The sequence below is a fragment of the Entelurus aequoreus genome, linkage group LG05 (assembly GCF_033978785.1).
Source record: "Entelurus aequoreus isolate RoL-2023_Sb linkage group LG05, RoL_Eaeq_v1.1, whole genome shotgun sequence".
Taxonomy (NCBI): domain Eukaryota; kingdom Metazoa; phylum Chordata; class Actinopteri; order Syngnathiformes; family Syngnathidae; genus Entelurus; species Entelurus aequoreus.
Genome location: NC_084735.1, coordinates 65,766,095 through 65,786,957, shown reverse-complemented (window position 1 = coordinate 65,786,957; position 20,863 = coordinate 65,766,095).

The following is a 20,863-nucleotide window of genomic DNA, read 5'->3' as shown; positions in this document are numbered from 1 at the left end:
AAGCTTCTATTTATCTTAATTTTTAGTCTGCACGCCTACAGTCTACAACAGGGGTCACCAACCTTTTTGAAACCAAGAGCTACTTCTTGGGTACTGATTAATGCGAAGGGCTACCAGTTTGATACACACTTAAATAAATTGCCAGAAATAGCCAATTTGCTCAATTTACCTTTAACTCTATGTTATTATTAATAATTAATGATATTTATCTTTGTGGAAACACTGATCATCTTAATGATTCCTCACAATAAATATATACTGTATAGGAACAGATAAATATATATGCAACACTTTATTTTTATATTTTCTCTAAGTGCAAATTTTTCAAATTGAACATTTTCAAATGATCACTTTTAAGACAGTCTTGTGCAATCACAATATCCCATTTTAACTAGCTAGCCACTAACATTTTTTAACAAATCATGAATTACTTTGCACCATGTTTGTACAAATAACAACTCATGTAAAATACAAAAGTCAACTCTCAAATTTTTAAATAAATCATGTCACACTTTGAACTGGACACCAAATCTGTTATCTGTTTCTTTGTTAGTTAGTGAAGACCAAGTCTTTAAAATATTTTCTTGGATTTTCAAAAACTATTTGAGTTTTGTCTCTCTTAGAATTAAAAATGTCGAGCAAAGTGAGACCAGCTTGCTAGTAAATAAATACAATTTAAAAAATAGAGGCAGCTCACTGGTAAGTGCTGCTATTTGAGCTATTTTTAGAACAGGCCAGCGGGCTACTCATCTGGTCCTTACGGGCTACCTGGTGCCCGCGGGCACCGCGTTGGTGACCCCTGGTCTACAACCTCAACTCACCAAGTAGAAGAAATTGTATTTAAGTTCAACTTTCTGGAGATTGTTCAACATTCTAACTTTTACATTTCTTGTTGTGCTGTAAACAACATCTGCTTGTTATAAACAAACTGCCTCTGTTTGCCTCCAAAAAGGCAGGCATGCACTTACTTATAACCCATTAGAATTTAAGAATGATCACCATGCCAAAGTCTGCATTTTAATTAGTGTTGGATCATTAACGAGAGGCAAGATACGTGGTAACCACCCCACCCCCTCTTTTTTTTTGTTTTTTTGTTCCTCTCTTCTTTAAAAATGGCTTGGTCTACCTCTGAGGCCACTGTGCTAATAGAAAAGTTAATTACATCACAGGCAGCCATGTTCATGTACTGTATGGACTTTGACAGAAGCCATGGAAGAAAAGGTTAGAGAAATGCGTTCCAGTCCCCCTGACAGCTGACATGTTTAATTGCTTTGTCCTGGTGTTGAATGTCAGCGTCTTGACAGTGGTGTAACATATAGTCATTTATTCATCACGGCTTGTTATGAAACTCATCATGCAGTTTTGATAGAACACAGTAGGTTGATATGAACACATTGAAACCCTCATCAATCATTGTGTTGAATAGGTTTTTCTACTTCTGCATTTAATTTACCTTAAAGGCCTACTGAAATGAATTTTTTTTATTTAAACGGGGATAGCAGATCTATTCTATGTGTCATACTTGATCATTTCGCGATATTGCCATATTTTTGCTGAAAGGATTTAGTATAGAACAACGACGATAAAGATTGCAACTTTTGGTATCTGATAAAAAAAAGGCTTGCACCTACCGGAAGTAGCGTGACGTAGTCAGTTGAACATATACGCAAAGTTCCCTATTGTTTACAATGATGGCCGCATGAAGTGAGAGAGATTCGGACCGAGAAAGCGACAATTTCCCCATTAATTTGAGCGAGGATGAAAGATTTGTGGATGAGTAAAGTGCAAGTGAAGGACTAGTGGGGAGTTGAAGCTATTCAGATAGGGAAGATGCTGTGAGAGCCGGGGGTGACCTGATATTCAGCTGGAAATGACTACAACAGTAAATAAACACAAGACATATATATACTCTATTAGCCACAACACAACCAGGCTTATATTTAATATGCCACAAATTAATCCTGCATAAAAACACCTGCGTGTTTGTTATGCTAGCTCCTAGCTCCTCTGCTAGCTCCTAGCTCCATAGAACACGCCAATACAATTCAAACACCTGATCAACACACACAATCACTCAGCCCAAAAGACCGTTTACCTAACCCAAGGTTCATAAAGCTTATATATTTTTAAAAAGTTACGTACGTGACGCGCACATACGGTCAAGTTATCGAATGTTTAGCAGCCAAGGCTGCATACTCACAGTACCTGATATTCAGCTGGGAATGACTACAACAGTAAATAAACACAAGACATATATATACTCTATTAGCCACAACACAACCAGGCTTATATTTAATATGCCACAAACTAATCCTGCATAATAACACCTGCGTGTTTGTTATGCTAGCTCCTAGCTCCTCTGCTAGCTCCTAGCTCCATAGAACACGCCAATACAATTCAAACACCTAATCAACACACACAATCACTCAGCCCAAAAGACAGTTCACCTAACCCAAGGTTCATAAAGCTTATATATTTTTAAAAAGTTACGTACGTGACGCGCACTTACGGTACGGTACGTGTTATGCTAGCTCCTAGCTCCTCTGCTAGCTCCTAGCTCCATAGAACACGCCAATACAATTCAAACACATGATCAACACACACAATCACTCAGCCCAAAAGACCGTTCACCTAACCCAAGGTTCATAAAGCTTATATATTTTAAAAAAGTTACGTACATACGCAAAAAAAAGCCAAAGCTGCATACTCACAGTAGCACGTCTGCGTCTTTGTCATCCAAATCAAAGTAATCCTGGTAAGAGTCTGTGTTGTCCCAGTTCTCTACAGGCGTCTGTGTATCCAAATCAAAAGTCCTCCTGGTTAGAGTCTCTGTTATCCGAGTTCTTCCATCTTGACTGCATCTTTCGGGAATGTAAACAAAGAAGCGCCGGCTGTGTACTGTTGTGGCTGACTACGTTCGAAAAATACGTCCATTTCGCACCGACAACTTTCTTCTTTGCTTGCTCGGCTTCCTTCTCCATAATGCAATGAACATGATTGAAACAGATTCACGAACACAGATGTCCAGAATACTGTGGAATTATGAAATGAAAACAGAGCTTTTTCTTATCGGCTTCAATGTGGAAGGCATACCCGTGTTCGCTGGGCTACGTCACACGCATACGTCATCCTCAGAGGCGTTTCGAACCGGAAGTTTAGCGGCAAATTTAAAATGTCACTTTATAAGTTAACCCGGCCGTATTGGCATGTGTTATAATGTTAAGATTTCATCATTGATATATAAACTATCAGACTGCGTGGTCGGTAGTAGTGGGTTTCAGTAGGCCTTTAATTTTCGGTCCATAAAATGCACCGGATTATAAGGCTAATTTCATACAAAAGACACAACAGATTGTAAGGTGCATTAAAGGGGTCTTAAGATATTTTTTGTACATTTAAAACTCTGACATGTGGTCTACATAACATGTAATGGTGGTTCTTTGGTCAAAATGTTGCATATAAAATACTTTTCGACCGTCTGTTCAAGATGCGCTGTCTTATTTACGTGTCTTCTCCCGGTCATCTTTTTTGTACCGGTAGTTTTAAGCGCTTCCATAGCGAGTCTATTAACAGATATAAATTATAACTGTATGCTACGTTGTATTAGAAATGGCAACAGTGGAGGATGAATGTCCCACAGCAAGAGGATAGAGGAAAAGAAGGAGCTTATTGACTACGGAGTCGGCGCGGACTACAATGGCGGACGTGCGCACATTTTCGGGACTTATGGAGAACCCAAATACACATCAGCAGGTACCAATAGGTAAGAAAAGTTGGTTTTGCATTTAAGGTTGAAAAAACCCGACAGATAATAGCTGTGTCTCAATTTGGGGGTACTGGTGAGAGTCCTCCAGCAGTGGCTGGAGCGTTATGAATTGGGGCGATCTTGTCACGGCCCGGGCGCATTCCAATGCACATTCATCTGTGAGCTCTGCTGGGCGCACCTCCAGGCGTGATTGCAGCAAGTAGCTGCAATCACTCGCCGGCAATCAACACACCTGAAGCTGATGATGAGACCTGCCTTCATAAGCCGGCACAACCTGCTATCCCGTGCCAGAACGTAGTTTCCTGTTTCGTACAGTAAGGACTCGTAATCTCGTGTTCTCCTTGTCGATCCAATAGCAGACCTCCGTTCCCATGTCATGAGCTGTGTGTCTCGTCTCCCCGTGTCCCCTCTGCTTCCCTGACTGCCTCGTGTATCTCAACCTCCCGCCTGCACACGGACATTTGACACCTCGCTATCACCCCCAACTTCCTGTCTGTGCTCACGGACCTACAAGCCTGCCTCGCCCCTATTGGACTTCCGCACCTCTTGGTCTACACTACCGGTAACGCACTACAGTTAATTCACACACAGTCACACCACACACATCTTGGATTAGTACACATGTTACACCCCTGTAGAGGGGGGAATATTGAACAGAAACACGGACACGATGTTCACTCATTCAAGTCCAGTCTGTAATGGCAATTTTCCAAAAACATACACTTTTAAACAATACTTTTTAAACATTGCACCTTTTTAAACATTTCTCTTTTTTTTTAAGCATTACATTTCTCTATTCAAAACATGAAAGAAGTAGAAAAATAAAGCATTGTGCTGGAAATTTAATCTGTAAAAATATATAATATTTGTATCATATTTTTATCAATAGCTAATCAGATCAGAACTGACACTCCTTTAGTGTAAACACAAATAGAAATGCATAATTATCATCACCAAATATAACTGATAAAGCATTGACTTTTAACTTTTCATTTTCCTGTACAAAATAACAACAGCAGAGCAAAATCTTTCATCTCAAAATCTACTCTCATGAAAACGACTACACAACATAAAAAAATACATCTCTGCATCAAACTACTCTCAACACGCACGCGCACATGCACGCGCACATGCACGCACACACACGCGGATGCACGCACACGCAGTCACACGCGGTCATCCACACGCTGGCAGCTTTAAAGCATGTAGGTATATACCTTACAGACAGAGAGCAAAAATACATTGCAAAGTGTTGAATAACCACATTTCTTTACCTGTAGAGGGGGGAATATTGAACAGAAACACGGACACGATGTTCACTCATTCAAGTCCAGTCTGTAATGGCTGAATGAAAGAACGTGTCTCCCCAGGCAAAAGTAGTTGAAACCCGATCAGTAACTAAAACAACAATTAAGCATTTTTAAAACGCAGGTACTAAAGAAAAACAACATAAAACCAGGAAGTATTTTCCAAACAAGCATTAGAATGTTTTTGACACAGATTACTATTTTTTTAATTTGTCTTTTTAGACTCTTTTGCACCAGGCAACAGTAATAGATGGCAGATCACCTTATCACAGCTTGGTTTGTCTTCATACCCTTTTTTAAACTTTGTAAAGTAATTAGTTATGATGTTCTTTCTCCCTTTTTTTCTTACTTTTACCAGATACTATAATAAATTAAAGCTTTGTTTTTCTTCCTTCTCGTTTACTGTCTGCATGTTCATATTTACAGCAATTTTATAACTACTACACACTCCCCCTCAATATAGATGTCGTCCTCGACATTCATCGAGTAAGGCAGTCACATAGTATACAATTCAGATTCTCAGCAGTTCGTGCATAGACAATCGGCCCACCCAAAGTCCTTGCGCTTAACCGGTAACGTCTATTCTAAATCGCAGCTGTTTCAACAGTCCAGGACGAGTGTGCGTGTGTATTAACACTGCTTTCGCAAAAGTCCATGAGTGTAGCAGGATGTGTGTGTTTGTGTGCACTCTGCTTTCGCAACGGTCCATGAGTGTAGTGGGATGTGTGTATGTTTGTGAGCACTCTGTTTTCGCAAAAGTCCATGAGTGTAGTGGGATGTGTGTATGTTTGTGAGCACTCTGTTTTCGCAAAAGTCCATGTGAGTGTGAATGTGCGTGTCAAAGAGTCCATGAATGTATGTGTATGTATATGGGTGTGATGTGTTCAGTTTCACAAGAGTCCATGTGAGTGGTTACCCGTACAGAAGCACAGGTTGGTAGGTGGGGGCCTGAACATAATCTGGCCACCGGGTCCCTGGTTGATAGGCTCCGTAATGTTGCATTGGGTACATGGATCTGGCTGGGACATCTATATTGTAGCAGGCTGGATTACCAAACTCATCATAGGTGAATAACTTTGGTGGTCGTCGTTCCCTCTTTGAGCGTTCTTGTGCTTGTCTGTTGTCACTGTGGCTTTCATGTGCAGGGAGTGACAGAGGTGGCAGCACAGGGTCATTTCCAAGAATTCCAAGTCTCTCAGGTGCCTCATCGCTATTCAGCAAATCAATCCTGCTGTGATCCTCCTCCGGCTGTAGCAGTCTTTCCTGTTCCTCTCCTTGTTTGTCATGTGTTCTTGTAGGTTCAGTGCCTACCGACTGGCCAGTATGCTCCTCTTCATTACATGTCTGCGGCTGTGCATCTTGAGGAGGTTGTGGAGGTAGGTAATAAAACCAGTCATCCTCTGAGTCCTCATCACTGTCATCCTCTTGCTGAGTATTGATCGTCCCCTCATTTGTCGTTTTTTTTCTCTGCGGTCTAGCAACTTTTAGGGGAACTTCCAAGGGCAGGTGATCGCACGGGAGCAAGAGATTGCGGTGTAATATCCTGTTATCTCTCCCTTTTCCTTGTTCCGGTACAACTTCGTAAACTGGAGCATCCTTATTCACCCTACGAACAACCTTGTGGATAATTTCCTCCCAATGGCTGCGTAGCTTGCCAGTTCCTCCTCTTGGGGTCAAGTTCCTGACCAGAACACGGTCTCCTGGTTCCAACTCTGAGCTCCTCACTTTGCGATCATGGTTTCTTTTTCCTCTTTCAGCTGACTTTTTTGCATTGTTCTTTGTAATTTCGTAGGCTTCCTGCATCCCTTTTCGCCACTTCCGCATGTACTCTCTGTGGTCAGGTGTACCTGTTGCTGGTGTCAGTCGGAAGAGTATGTCGACAGGTAGTCTTGGCGTCCTCCCAAAAAGAAGATAAAATGGAGAAAAGCCAGTGACTTCACATCTTGTACTATTATATGCAAAAACCAACTTATTCAATGAGTCTTTCCAGCTTGATTTCTCTTTTTCTGTCAGTGTTCTCAGCATCTGTATGAGTGTACGATTAAAACGTTCGACTTGTCCATTTCCTTCAGGGTGGTAGGGCGTTGTTCGCGAACCTAACACTCCAGAGGTCTTTTTCAGCTGTGCTATGAGCTGGTTTTGAAATTCACCACCTTGATCATGATGGATACGTTGAGGGAATCCAAATTTCAGTGCATAATCATTGAAAAGTTTATCTGCCACTGTTTTTGCTGACTTGTTGGTTGTAGCGTACGCTTGGGCAAATCTTGAGAAATGGTCAATAATTACCAAAATGTACTCATACCCGCCTGCACTCTGGTCAACATGTAGAAAATCAATGGAGACTAACTCAAAGGGCTGAGTTGTGACAATGTTGGTTATGGGTGCCTTAATCTCTCGGCTGGGCTTCTTGTTTTTCAAACATGAACAGCTTCGAGCCACATAGTGTTGAATGTCCTGTTGCATATAGGGCCAAAAAAAGCGTTCTCTTACCAGCGATGTGGTTCGGTCAATCCCTTGGTGCCCCATATCATCATGCAGCTCCTTCAGAACAGTTGCTTTGTACTTTTCTGGCAAAACGAGCTGTGTTCGTGTAGCTGTTTTTCGACGCAGGACGCCGTCATCATCCAAGGTAAGTTTTTCCCATTCACTCATCAGTCTTTTACTCTGCGCACTGAATGATTTTAACTGTTTGTTTTCAGGTCTCTTATTTAACTGACGACACTCCATCACTGGGCCGATATTTTTATCTTCCTTCTGAGCATGACAAATCTTCGCTAGCGAGAGAGGCTGATGTTCTGGCTTGTTGATGTCTTTACACTGAGCAGACAGAGCCATGGACCACACTGTGTTAGAATTTGGGTCCTCAATTGACTGTACGACTGCTTGTACCGAACGAGATGACATTTCCTCAGTACAGTCTTTAAACATTGTCTCAATATCCAATGGCATCCTCGAGAGTGTGTCGGCATCAACGTTTTCTTTTCCTGGCCTGTATCGAATGGTGAGGTGAAAATCCGCTAATTCAGCAACCCACCTGCATCCAGTTGCATTTAGTTTAGCTGTAGACAAGACATATGTGAGCGGATTATTGTCCGTGTACACAGTGCATGATGAACTGATCAAATAGTCCCTGAATTTTTCACACACGGCCCACTTAAGGGCGAGGAACTCTAGTTTTCCAGAATGAAAATGGTAGTTCTTCTCGGATGTGGTGAGGGCTCTGGACGCATATGCTATTACACGCAGTTTTTCTTCCTGTTCCTGATACAAAACTGCACCCAGGCCCAGGTTGGAAGCGTCTGTGTGTAAAACAAAAGGTTTGTTAAAGTCAGGAAAGGCAAGGATTGGTGGTTCAACTAAGTGGTCCAACAGTTCCTCAAGTAAGTGTTGATGTTTTTCTGTCCATACAATGGGCTGGTTGGATGGCGCGCCATTGTGTTTTCTTGTAAGCTGTCTTGTTCTTTTAGCACGTTCGTCAGTCTTTTGTACATCAGCAGGGGTTCTCATGAGGTCATAGAGAGGGGCAGCGATTTGAGAAAAATCCCGAATATACTGACGGTAATAACTCAGGAGACCCATGATAGCTCTTAATTCTCCCACATTGGTTGGTGGCTTGTTTTTTAGGGCTCTGACAGCTATGGTGTCAGCAGGGTCCATTTTGCTACCCTCTGCTGAAATGACCCGCCCAAGATAGCGAACCTCTCGTCGAAACATCTCACATTTGGACGGCTTCAACTTTATACCGTTCTCTCTCAGGCGCCTCAGCACAGTTCTGACATTTTCAACATGGCTTTCAAATGACTGACTGAACACAAGGACATCGTCAAGATATGGTACACAAATGTCATCTCGAACCCCCTCAAGACATCCTTCCATGCACCTCTGGAAGGCAGCCGGTGCATTCATTAGGCCAAAAGGGATTCGAATCCATTCATATAAACCCCAGGGGGTCACAAAAGCAGTGAGGGGGCGACTCTCTTCTGCCATGAACCCCTGGTGGTAGGCTTTCCCCTGGTCTAAGAGTGAAAACCAGGAGTTGCCACCCAGGCCATCCATGATGTCCTGCACCCTGGGGATGGGCTGACGGTCTGGTACAGTCTTACGATTTAACTCACGGAAGTCTATACACAGTCGTAAGCTCCCATCCTTTTTCCGGACACACACAACTGGGGACGCGTAGGGGGAGTTTGATTTGCGCACCCAACCTTGTGTGATGAGATCATGTAGGTAGCTTTTCATTTCCTGATACAGTGGTTTTGGTACAGAGAGGTAGGTCTTGGCCACTGGCTCTGTGTCTTTCAGTGAGATGGTGAGCTGCAGATTCTCAATACAGCCGATGTCGTCATCAGAGTTTGAGAAGGAGCCTGACTCTTCTTTTAACATTTGTTTCACTCTTTCTTTTTCAGGTGAGCTGAGATGATCCAAGTTGACTGGGGGATCCCATTCACCACCAGAAGCTTTTTCATTCCTTACTCCCACATTACTCACTGTTACTGGAGGGGTGGTGCAGGGCCGTTCAAAGACTGTCGCTGGATAAACTGCTTGAACTTGCTGTACCGTCCCAATAACAGTTCTGCCAGTGAGCACGATGTCATGATCTGTTGGGTTTTGCACGTCGACAAGTATGAATGGTTTTGCAGCCTTCCTCAACATCACAACAGTGTCAGTAAACTCAAGGCCCTCTGGCCATTGTGGATTAACACTAGGCTCAAAGATCAGCGTTGTCTCCTTTTGTAAAGGTGCAGTCAAAACTCGACACTCTACTTTTACAGAGGTGTGTCTGGGGATGTGCACTCGCTCTCTGGTCGTCTTAACTGCATACTCCCGAGGTTGCTGCTCAGCAGTAATTTGCTCTAAAAAAACTTCAGCCTGATCCATCCCAAAGCCAGGAAAAGCTGCTTGGACAGTTTTGATTAGCTGCTGTTTATTGGTGGCATTATCCTGCTGCAGTTCAGTAGCAACTATCAGTCCAATCACATTTGAGCCAATGATAGGTTGAGAAAGACTGTTACCTTTAATGATCAGGGTGGGAACAATGACCTCCGCTGTAGGGACTCCTTCTGAAGCTAATTTAAATGTCACCTCTATCCATCCTGTGTATGGCATGTCTCCCCCATTAGCTGCAATGAGGTTTAAAGTTTCATCAGCTTCAAGAAGTTCAGAAATGTCCCTTAATGTTACATGTGGTAAGTGCTCTGTTTTCCATTGTTCACTCACTACAGTCACTTGTGAGCCAGAGTCCCACAGAGCTCTAACCTGCTGACCTTGAATATGGCAGTCAATTAAATATCTCCTTCCAACTAGTGGAGCGACTTTGACCTGTTTTCTCTTTTGTGGTGTAGTTTGGACTGTATTGCATGAGGTTGTTGTACATTGATTCCTGTGGACTTCCCTATGTTCATGTTGACATGTTTTTGGACAGTATAACACACCTTTACATGTTGCACATTGTCTCAGCCTCACATTTCTTCCACGTACACCACACTTTGCACAGACTTGGGGCACGATTGATGAGACGGTCACTCCCTGCCCCGCTGGGGTGACCCTTGCCCATTTAAACCACTCCCTCTGAATGGACCTGATCTTCCCATTCTGCAACCAGCTGCGAAGTGTTCACTACTGCCACACTTGAAGCAGTGAATGCAATCTTCAGTGTTTGTCTGCTGGCAAGCATAACATCTTATTCTACGGCGTGGTGCAGGTGTGGGCGGAGCATATTGATTGCCAAACCTTTGGTTGAGTTGAGGATAGCAGTGTTGTGCTGCGGGGGCAGGAGTGGCCCAGTGTCTCTGTGGTGGGTGATAGTGAACTGGTGCTGACTGATGTGGAGGGCAGTCTGGTGCAGCTGATGGATCTGGGTGCTGTCTGGGGAAGTAAGAAGGCTGCTGCATAGACTCTTTAATGGAAGCCACTTCAGCTTTAAGATCTTTTAAGAGGGACATGTTAGCTTTCATCTCCTGCAGTTCTGTGAGAATATCAGTTTGATTCTTATTGTGGCTTGTTTTCTCCTTCTTTTCAGCTGGAGTGTGGTCAGACTGAGCAGAGTGAACAGCTACAGGTCGCTGTGGTGTTGTCATTTTTTTCTTGTCTTGCCTCTCACTTTCGTAGGCACATGCAGTATTCAGTTTCTCAAACAGGAGTTCATCAGGAACACGAGCTTGCTCTAGATATGGTTGGAGATCCCGTTTGATATTATCATTCTGCAAGCCAGTCATAACTGAGTGAAGGAACATGTTCTGCACTAGCACTGGGTCGTACCTTAAGCCTGACTCCGCCTCCTGTGAGGCAAACAGAATCTTCTGTCTTAGATCGAGAGCACGGATGAGGAAGTTTTGAGAAGTCTCTTTTGTGCCTTGGACTTCAGATGACAGCTGCTTATATAATTCTGTGGCACTCTTTTCTTGGTAATGACAGCGGAGTATTCTTCTCAAAGTCGGTAACGTGAGGTCACTTTTCCCCTCTAAGTAGCTGCGTAACTGCATTCCTGGAACAATGGCTCTTATGACAGCATCAACAATTTCAGTCTCTGGGAAACCTTTGAGAAGGCCATGCTCAATCTGTCGGGCTAAGCTGGAAAATGTGAGGCGGTCCTTTTGTCCTGGTTCTCCAATTTGTCCAGCTATTTTAAATTCTTTGTGCCAGGAGATAGGGGTTTGAGGTCCTTTTGGCTCTTCCTTTGGTACTACCTTATTACAGATCTTGTCTACTTCGTCTTTGAAGGAGAGGAGCTCTGCCATTCCCATATCCTCGAGTTGCTCTAGCTCCTCTCTCTGCAGGTGGTTACTTATCATTGTAATTAACGATGCTCTATTTTTTCCTTCCACATGTTTAAGAGCATCTCCAGCAATAGCAAGAGAGACACACAGTTCTTTTAGATTGTCTGCTGACAGTTTACATAAAAGTCCAATTAGTTCCAACTGCAATGTCTCTATCTCAGTTGACTCCATTATTGCTGTGGCAACGACTCAGTGTACTGTTGCAGTGGTAGTTTGTGTGCTAAACCTTGGCAATGGCGCTCCTGGTGCTTTAAGTCCACCTCAGATTGCTTGTGCTGTGTTGTAGACACTCCAACCGTCACCGTTTCAGTCACTGGATGCTGCCTCCCTGGGTAAGTTGAACGGGACTGAATGAGAGCTGGGGACGTCTGTCGCTGGCAGAAGTCGAACCTCGTCTCACCCGATCCCAGCGGTGCCTCCAAAATGTTACACCCCTGTAGAGGGGGGAATATTGAACAGAAACACGGACACGATGTTCACTCATTCAAGTCCAGTCTGTAATGGCAATTTTCCAAAAACATACACTTTTAAACAATACTTTTTAAACATTGCACCTTTTTAAACATTTCTCTTTTTTTTTAAGCATTACATTTCTCTATTCAAAACATGAAAGAAGTAGAAAAATAAAGCATTGTGCTGGAAATTTAATCTGTAAAAATATATAATATTTGTATCATATTTTTATCAATAGCTAATCAGATCAGAACTGACACTCCTTTAGTGTAAACACAAATAGAAATGCATAATTATCATCACCAAATATAACTGATAAAGCATTGACTTTTAACTTTTCATTTTCCTGTACAAAATAACAACAGCAGAGCAAAATCTTTCATCTCAAAATCTACTCTCATGAAAACGACTACACAACATAAAAAAATACATCTCTGCATCAAACTACTCTCAACACGCACGCGCACATGCACGCGCACATGCACGCACACACACGCGGATGCACGCACACGCAGTCACACGCGGTCATCCACACGCTGGCAGCTTTAAAGCATGTAGGTATATACCTTACAGACAGAGAGCAAAAATACATTGCAAAGTGTTGAATAACCACATTTCTTTACCTGTAGAGGGGGGAATATTGAACAGAAACACGGACACGATGTTCACTCATTCAAGTCCAGTCTGTAATGGCTGAATGAAAGAACGTGTCTCCCCAGGCAAAAGTAGTTGAAACCCGATCAGTAACTAAAACAACAATTAAGCATTTTTAAAACGCAGGTACTAAAGAAAAACAACATAAAACCAGGAAGTATTTTCCAAACAAGCATTAGAATGTTTTTGACACAGATTACTATTTTTTTAATTTGTCTTTTTAGACTCTTTTGCACCAGGCAACAGTAATAGATGGCAGATCACCTTATCACAGCTTGGTTTGTCTTCATACCCTTTTTTAAACTTTGTAAAGTAATTAGTTATGATGTTCTTTCTCCCTTTTTTTCTTACTTTTACCAGATACTATAATAAATTAAAGCTTTGTTTTTCTTCCTTCTCGTTTACTGTCTGCATGTTCATATTTACAGCAATTTTATAACTACTACACACACACTTCATTTATTGTTGATTGTTGCGGGACTGATCAGCAGATACGTGATGTAAATGTAAGGGCGGGGACAAGTGACGTAACCAGGAAGTGTTCCATAGGCTAGACCTGTTATGTGTACAGGAGGAAGGAGACGGCACAGACAGGAGGGATGTCATATTAACTCTATCTATTTATATATATATATATACTAATATATATACACTAATATATATATATATACACACATATTAGTCATGTCCGATAATGGCTTTTTTGCCGATATCCGATATTCCGATATTGTCCAACTCTTAATTATCGATTCCGATATCAACCGATACCGATATATACAGTCGTGGAATTAACACATTATTACGCCTAATTTTGTTGTGATGCCTCGCTGGATGCATTAAACAATGTAACAAGGTTTTCCAAAATAAATCAACTGAAGTTATTGAAAAAAGTGCCAACATGGAACTGCCATATTTGTTATTGAAGTCACATAGTGCATAATTTTTTTTAACATGCCTCAAAACAGCAGCTTAGAATTTGTGACATGCTCTCCCTGAGAGAGCATGAGGAGGTTGAGGTGGGGGGGTGGGTAGTGGGTAGCGCGGGTGGATAATGTAGCGTCTCGGAAGAGTTAGTAATGCAAGGGGTTCTGGGTATTTGTTCTGTTGTGTTTATGTTGTGTTACGGTGCGGGACGGTGTGGCGAAGTTGGTAGAGTGGCTGTGCCAGCAATCGGAGTGTTGCTGGTTACTGGGGTTCAATTCCCACCTTCTACCTTCCTAGTCACGTCCGTTGTGTCCTTGGGCAAGACACTTCACCCTTTGCCTCTGATGGCTGCTGGTTAGCGCCTTGCATGGCAGCTCCCGCCATCAGTGTGTGAATGTGTGTGTGAATGGGTAAATGTGGAAATACTGTCAAAGCGCTTTGAGTACCTTGAAGGTAGAAAAGCGCTATACAAGTATAACCCATTTATCATTCATGTTTCCCCGAAATGTGTTTGTCATTCTTGTTTGGTGTGGGTTCACAGTGTGGCGCATATTTGTAACAGTGTTAAAGTTGTTTATACGGTCACCCTCAGTGTGACCTGTATGGCTGTTGACAAAGTATGATTTGCATTCACTTGTGTGTGTGAAAAGCCGTAGATGTTATCTGACTGGGCCGGCACGCAAAGGAAGTGCCTCTAAGGTTTATTGGCGCTCTGTACTTCTCCCTACGTCCCTGTACACAGCGGCGTTTTAAGAAGTCATAAATTTTACTTTTTGAAACAGATACCGATAATTTTGAAACCGATACCTATAATTTCTGATATTACATTTTAAAGCATTTATCGGCCGATAATATCGGCAGGTCGATATTATCGGACATCTCTAATATATATATATATATATATATACAGGGCAAAAAAGTATTTAGTCAGCCACCGATTGTGCAAGTTCTCCCACTTAAAATGATGACAGAGGTCTGTAATTGTCATCATAGGTACACTTCAACTGTGAGAGACAGAATGTGAAAAAAAATCCAGGAATTCACATTGTAAGATTTTTAAAGAATTTATTTGTAAATTATGGTGGAAAATAAGTATTTGGTCAATAACAAAAATTCAACTCAATACTTTGTAATATAACCTTTGTTGGCAATAACAGAGGTCAAACGATTACTATAGGTCTTTACCAGGTTTGCACACACAGTAGCTGGTATTTTGGCCCATTCCTCCATACAGATCTTCTCGAGAGCAGTGATGTTTAGGGGCTGTCGCCGAGCAACACGGACTTTCAACTCCCTCCACAGATTTCCTATGGGGTTGAGGTCTGGAGACTGGCTAGGCCACTCCAGGACTTTCAAATGCTTCTTACGGACCCACTCCTTCGTTGCCCGGGCAGTGTGTTTGGGATCATTGTCATGCTGGAAGACCCAGCCACGTTTCATCTTCAAAGCTCTCACTGATGGAAGGAGGTTTTGGCTCAAAATCTCACGATACATGGCCCCATTCATTCTTTCCTTAACACGGATCAGTCGTCCTGTTCCCTTAGCAGAAAAACAGCCCCAAAGCATGATGTTTCCACCCCCATGCTTCACAGTAGGTATGGTGTTCTTGGGATGCAACTCAGTATTCTTCTTCCTCCAAACACGACGAGTTGAGTTTATACCAAAAAGTTATATTTTGGTTTCATCTGACCACATGACATTCTCCCAATCCTCTGCTGTATCATCCATGTGCTCTCTGGCAAACTTCAGACGGGCCTGGACATGCTCTGGCTTAAGCAGGGGGACACGTCTGGCCCTGCAGGATTTGATTCCCTGTCGGCGTAGTGTGTTACTGATGGTAACCTTTGTTACTTTGGTCCCAGCTCTCTGCAGGTCATTCACCAGGTCCCCCCGTGTGGTTCTGGGATTTTTGCTCACCGTTCTCATGATCATTTTGACCCCACGGGATGAGATCTTGCGCGGAGCCCCAGATCGAGGGAGATTATCGGTGGTCTTGTATGTCTTCCATTTTCTGATAATTGCTCCCACGGTTGATTTTTCCACACCAAGCTGCTTGCCTATTGTAGATTCACTCTTCACAGTCTGGTGCAGGTCTACAATTATTTTCCTGGTGTCCTTCGACAGCTCTTTGGTCTTGGCCATAGTGGAGTTTGGAGTCTGACTGTTTGAGGCTGTGGACAGGTGTCTTTTATACAGATAACGAGTTCAAACAGGTGCCATTAATACAGGTAACGAGTGGAAGACAGAAGAGCTGTTTAAAGAAGAAGTTACAGGTCTGTGAGAGCCAGAGATCTTCCTTGTTTGATGTGACCAAATACTTATTTTCCACCATAATTTACAAATAAATTCTTTAAAATTCCTACAATGTGAATTCCTGGATTTTTTTTCACATTCTGTCTCTCACAGTTGAAGTGTACCTATGATGAAAATTACAGACCTCTGTCATCATTTTAAGTGGGAGAACTTGCACAATCGGTGGCTGACTAAATACTTTTTTGCCCCACTGTGTGTATATATATATATATATATATATATATATATATATATATATATATATATATATATATATATATATATATATATATATATATATATATATATATATATATATATATATATAAATAATATATACTTCCTGGTTATGTCACGTATATATATATATATATATATATATATATATATATATATATATATATATATGTATATATATATATATATATATATATATATATATATATATATATATATATATATATATATATATATATATATATATATATATATATATATATATATATACTTCCTGGTTAAGTCACGTATCTGCTGATCAGTCCCGCAAGGTTGAATAATGGCAAACTTAAAGGACGGATAGCGAATCATTGTTTGTGTTCTCTTGGTCCTTTACCATATTTCAGAGGAGGCGGCTAAGATGTACGGTCACCGCCGCCGTCTGATTTCATTATTTGTTAATGATTGATTTATGTTTATGCTTATGAATGCTTGTTGTGGTGAGACATGCATCTTTAAAAACATGCAGACAGTCCAGAAGATGTGCCAGAAAGTGTCCTCTCGGTCTATCCATACAGCAACACCACATAATCCTATTTAGCACCTACTTTATTAATATGTGATTCACAGTTTTCTAATCTTGCCAAATTTCTTGCACTATAGCCAGTAATAGTCAAAATTGGGATAGCATAATATTATTATTATCATATAATTATTTGCAATGAAGGCAGGGGAAATGAATCCCAACAACTACAGTTTCAGCACATGAGGTTATTAATTTATATAGCGCATGAAAATACTTCGTTTTTAAATGATCATCCAAACTGGTATGTACATGTTTTGTGTCATTTATTTTGGTCTGTTGTACTTTAAATTGATTTTCCTGCACAGCAAAAAACTCAAAAAACCCGAAAAGTTAAACAAGAGATCACAATCATTTATAGAAGTAAACATTTTCAAATAACATGCAAATGTACACAAAAAACAGCAATAACTAATATCGGTACATTGAAGTACACATTTATGATACTTCAGTATATTGGCCACACATTAATAAAACATAATTAAGTCAGCTTCTTGCGGTCTAAAAAAGTAAATTAAAACATGTCAGGCTTTACGTCCAACGTTGAAAAAAGGTCCAGGCACGAAGCTGTCTGCAGTGACCAGATATATGGCTCTCCCTCAGGGTAAAGAGAGCACAGAGGTCACTCGACATTACGATAGTCGAGGTCGCGTATTATAATGCAAATGTATATCACTACTGACATCCTAGCTTGACATGTCTGTTTTTAGCTGTTTTAAATGAATAAATAAAGCTATACTTACATTACATTACACAGACCGAATAAAAACATGCTTTGGAGTATGAACCTTGTCTCACTGTCTTAATCTACACATCCATGGATCCACACATTGTGTGCCTACAGGACAGCCATTTTGTGCCCGGCAGCACAGCCATTGCTCATTCAATCAGCACAGCAGCGCTGCCGTTAGCTACTGTGCTAACTGCACATTTTAAAGCATTGTTTATCCTCTTTACAGCATATTTCTAGTTTTGCTTGCTCAATATGAGTCCGAAGAAAGCAATGCACAAGGGATGTGTGGTTTAAAAAACGGAAAAAGTCTAAATGTTAATGCTAAAAACTTAGGAGGCACAATGTATTTTTTACCAAGCCGTTACAGATAACTGCCTGAGTCTTAAGATTGATACGATTAATTGAACTAGACCTATTCTTTTCCAAAGATAGATGTAAATACTGTATAGTCCGTGCACACCTTTCTCTACGTCTGACGTTGGGGCATCTTCTTGAGCAGCAAGCATCTTTCAAAACATGTTGCTCTTTAAGGTGGTTGAGAAAGCGCAGTGTTTTTTCTTTCCTTACCATTTGGCGCAAATATCGCAATAAATGATTTATTGAAAACAGTGAAGGAATCCCAAACAATCAACGCCATGTTTGTTTACACTGAGCTCAGGGAAAGTTTCCAACATGAGCAGGAGAAAAGGAGCGCTTGATTTTCTCAACCTGACGCACCTACAGCACCGTACGGGTGATTTCGCTTCATTGGAGCTTTTTTTTTTTTAATGTTATCGGATTTACCGGTGTGAAATCATATTCCTTCATATCGATGCAAGAACTATCTGTTTGCTTTGAAAATTAAATATAGCAAATAGCCCCTGCATCCTTCGATTTTTCAGTGTGGCCCTCAGTGGAAGACGTTAAGACACGCCTGCTGTGTATGTACTGTATATGTGATTATACCTCAGTTTTCATTAATAATCTGTTCCAAATTGTCGGACAAAGAACAAACTCTACGCAATTTTTAAAAACGGGAAAATGAACAAAAATGATCAATGCTGCAGTATTACAGTGCACTCTTGATTCACATACTTAACCGTATTTTTCGGAATACAGAACGCACCGTTATAAAAGCCCATCCATCCATTTTCTACCGCTTGTCCCTTTTGGGGTTGCGGGGGGTGCTGGAGCCTATCTCAGCTGCATTCGGGCGGAAGGCGGGGTACACCCTTGACAAGTCGCCATCTCATTGCAGGTATAAAAGCCACACCTACTAAATTTGAGAAGAAAAAATATTTTTACCAAATATTAGCCGCACCGGACTACAGGCCGCAGATATATACGTTTTGAAATGAGTTATTTACACAGAAACATTACCTAACCTTACCTTATTTGTTTCCAAACTGTCTGCAACACGGTAGTGAAACAGCTGATCAAACAAAACAGACGTCATCGTCATGGACCCACTAGCTGCAGAAGCTAGCTCTCCAATCAGCTAAACAGACTCAATAACTCTACTGTCAGAATCAGAATCAGAATACCTTTATTGCCATTGCATGGAAACAACGAAATTGAACAGCAATCCAGCTCAGTGCTTTTAAAACAACCTACATAAAATACTCTTAAGACAACAAACAATAATAAAACATTTAAAAACATAATAAAAATGTTAAAAACATATTGCACAGCAGATCTCTATCAGAGGTAAGCAAGTGAATTTACTATGGAATTTGTGGAACTGAAATTATACAAAAAGAATGCCGTTGTACGTTAACAATACTAACACTGGCACTTGTAAACATGTTAGGATATTGGCTAACGCTAATGACGCTAGTTTGATTACATTACGATAGCATGTACAAATATGCATGAAAACAATACCATCAAACATGTGATGTTGTAGTACCAGTAAGTATTAATTGTTTTAGTTGTATTGTAAAACTTCCAAATGTCGCTTGGAGTGATGAATGAAGAAACCATATGAGTACCATAGAAACGCTATGGACGATCAGTAGACAGATTGGCACTTGTACTTCCAGTTCATAGCACCAAACAGTAGGGATGATGTTTGATAAGAAATTATCGAGTTTGAGCCTATTATCGAATCCTCTTATCGAACCGATTCCTTATCAATTCTCTTATCGAGTCCAGATAGGTTGTTGTATATGGAAAAAAACACACAATATTTGGTTTAACAAAAGCTCGCTTTTATTATATAAGAAAACAATTTAATCTAATAAATACATAATTATTGACTGTTACCCCCCTAAAAAAATAAAATAAAATACAAAAATATTGACTGTTGTTACCCAAAGTATATTAGTGGGATTTTTCAGAAAAACAAATATATACAGTAACACAAAAACAACCTGTCTCTGTGATCACTACAGGTGCATAAATAATAATATAGTGTTAAATAAAATCAGTCCCTTGGGCACAAAACTGAAAATAATACAGCTCTCCAATAAGTGCAGTTCTGCTGCTATTCGACATAACTGTTTGTTATGATGCTTTGACATTTTTTCACTTTATTTCTTTATTGAAAGAAAATTCTATGAAGAGAAAAGTTGTTTGCAAATGTGGTTACAATGCTAAAAAATGAAAAGTTAAAGCTAAAAAAACAACAACACTTTATTGAGTTAACATTATTTCTTTATAGGGGGAAAGATGTTATGAGCTAGGGAATATAACAACTACACTACCCAGCATGCAACGGGAGTGACGAGCATGCGCGGTAGCCCCGAAAAGTGTTGTTGCGTGTCGTCACGTAAGAATGAGGTTATGAGCACGCTGTGAAAGTAAACGTCAAGAACTGGGCCAACACGCCTCGTCTGCATTATTTATAATTAGACAGACAACACATATACAGTGTGATTTTGTTTTGTTTACAAGGAAAGAAAAACAAAAGTTAAAAAAGGGAGATGTGTTGTAACTTGTATATATATGTATGTGCTGCGGTTGCTTTAAGAACGTTGCGACAGCTGCCGTAAAGGAGGTACGTTGCTAGCCTGGTTGCTATGTTTCCGGTTGGTCGTAAAAGTGTTCGTCATGTGTTTGTAGTCTGCTCAAATCTCTCAGTAAAGTTATTCATTGGATAATACCTTTTGTTTTGAACTTTATTACACCTTGGGGCACGTCCATTGTTTTTCCTGCTGTCCCTATCTGCGCCTAATG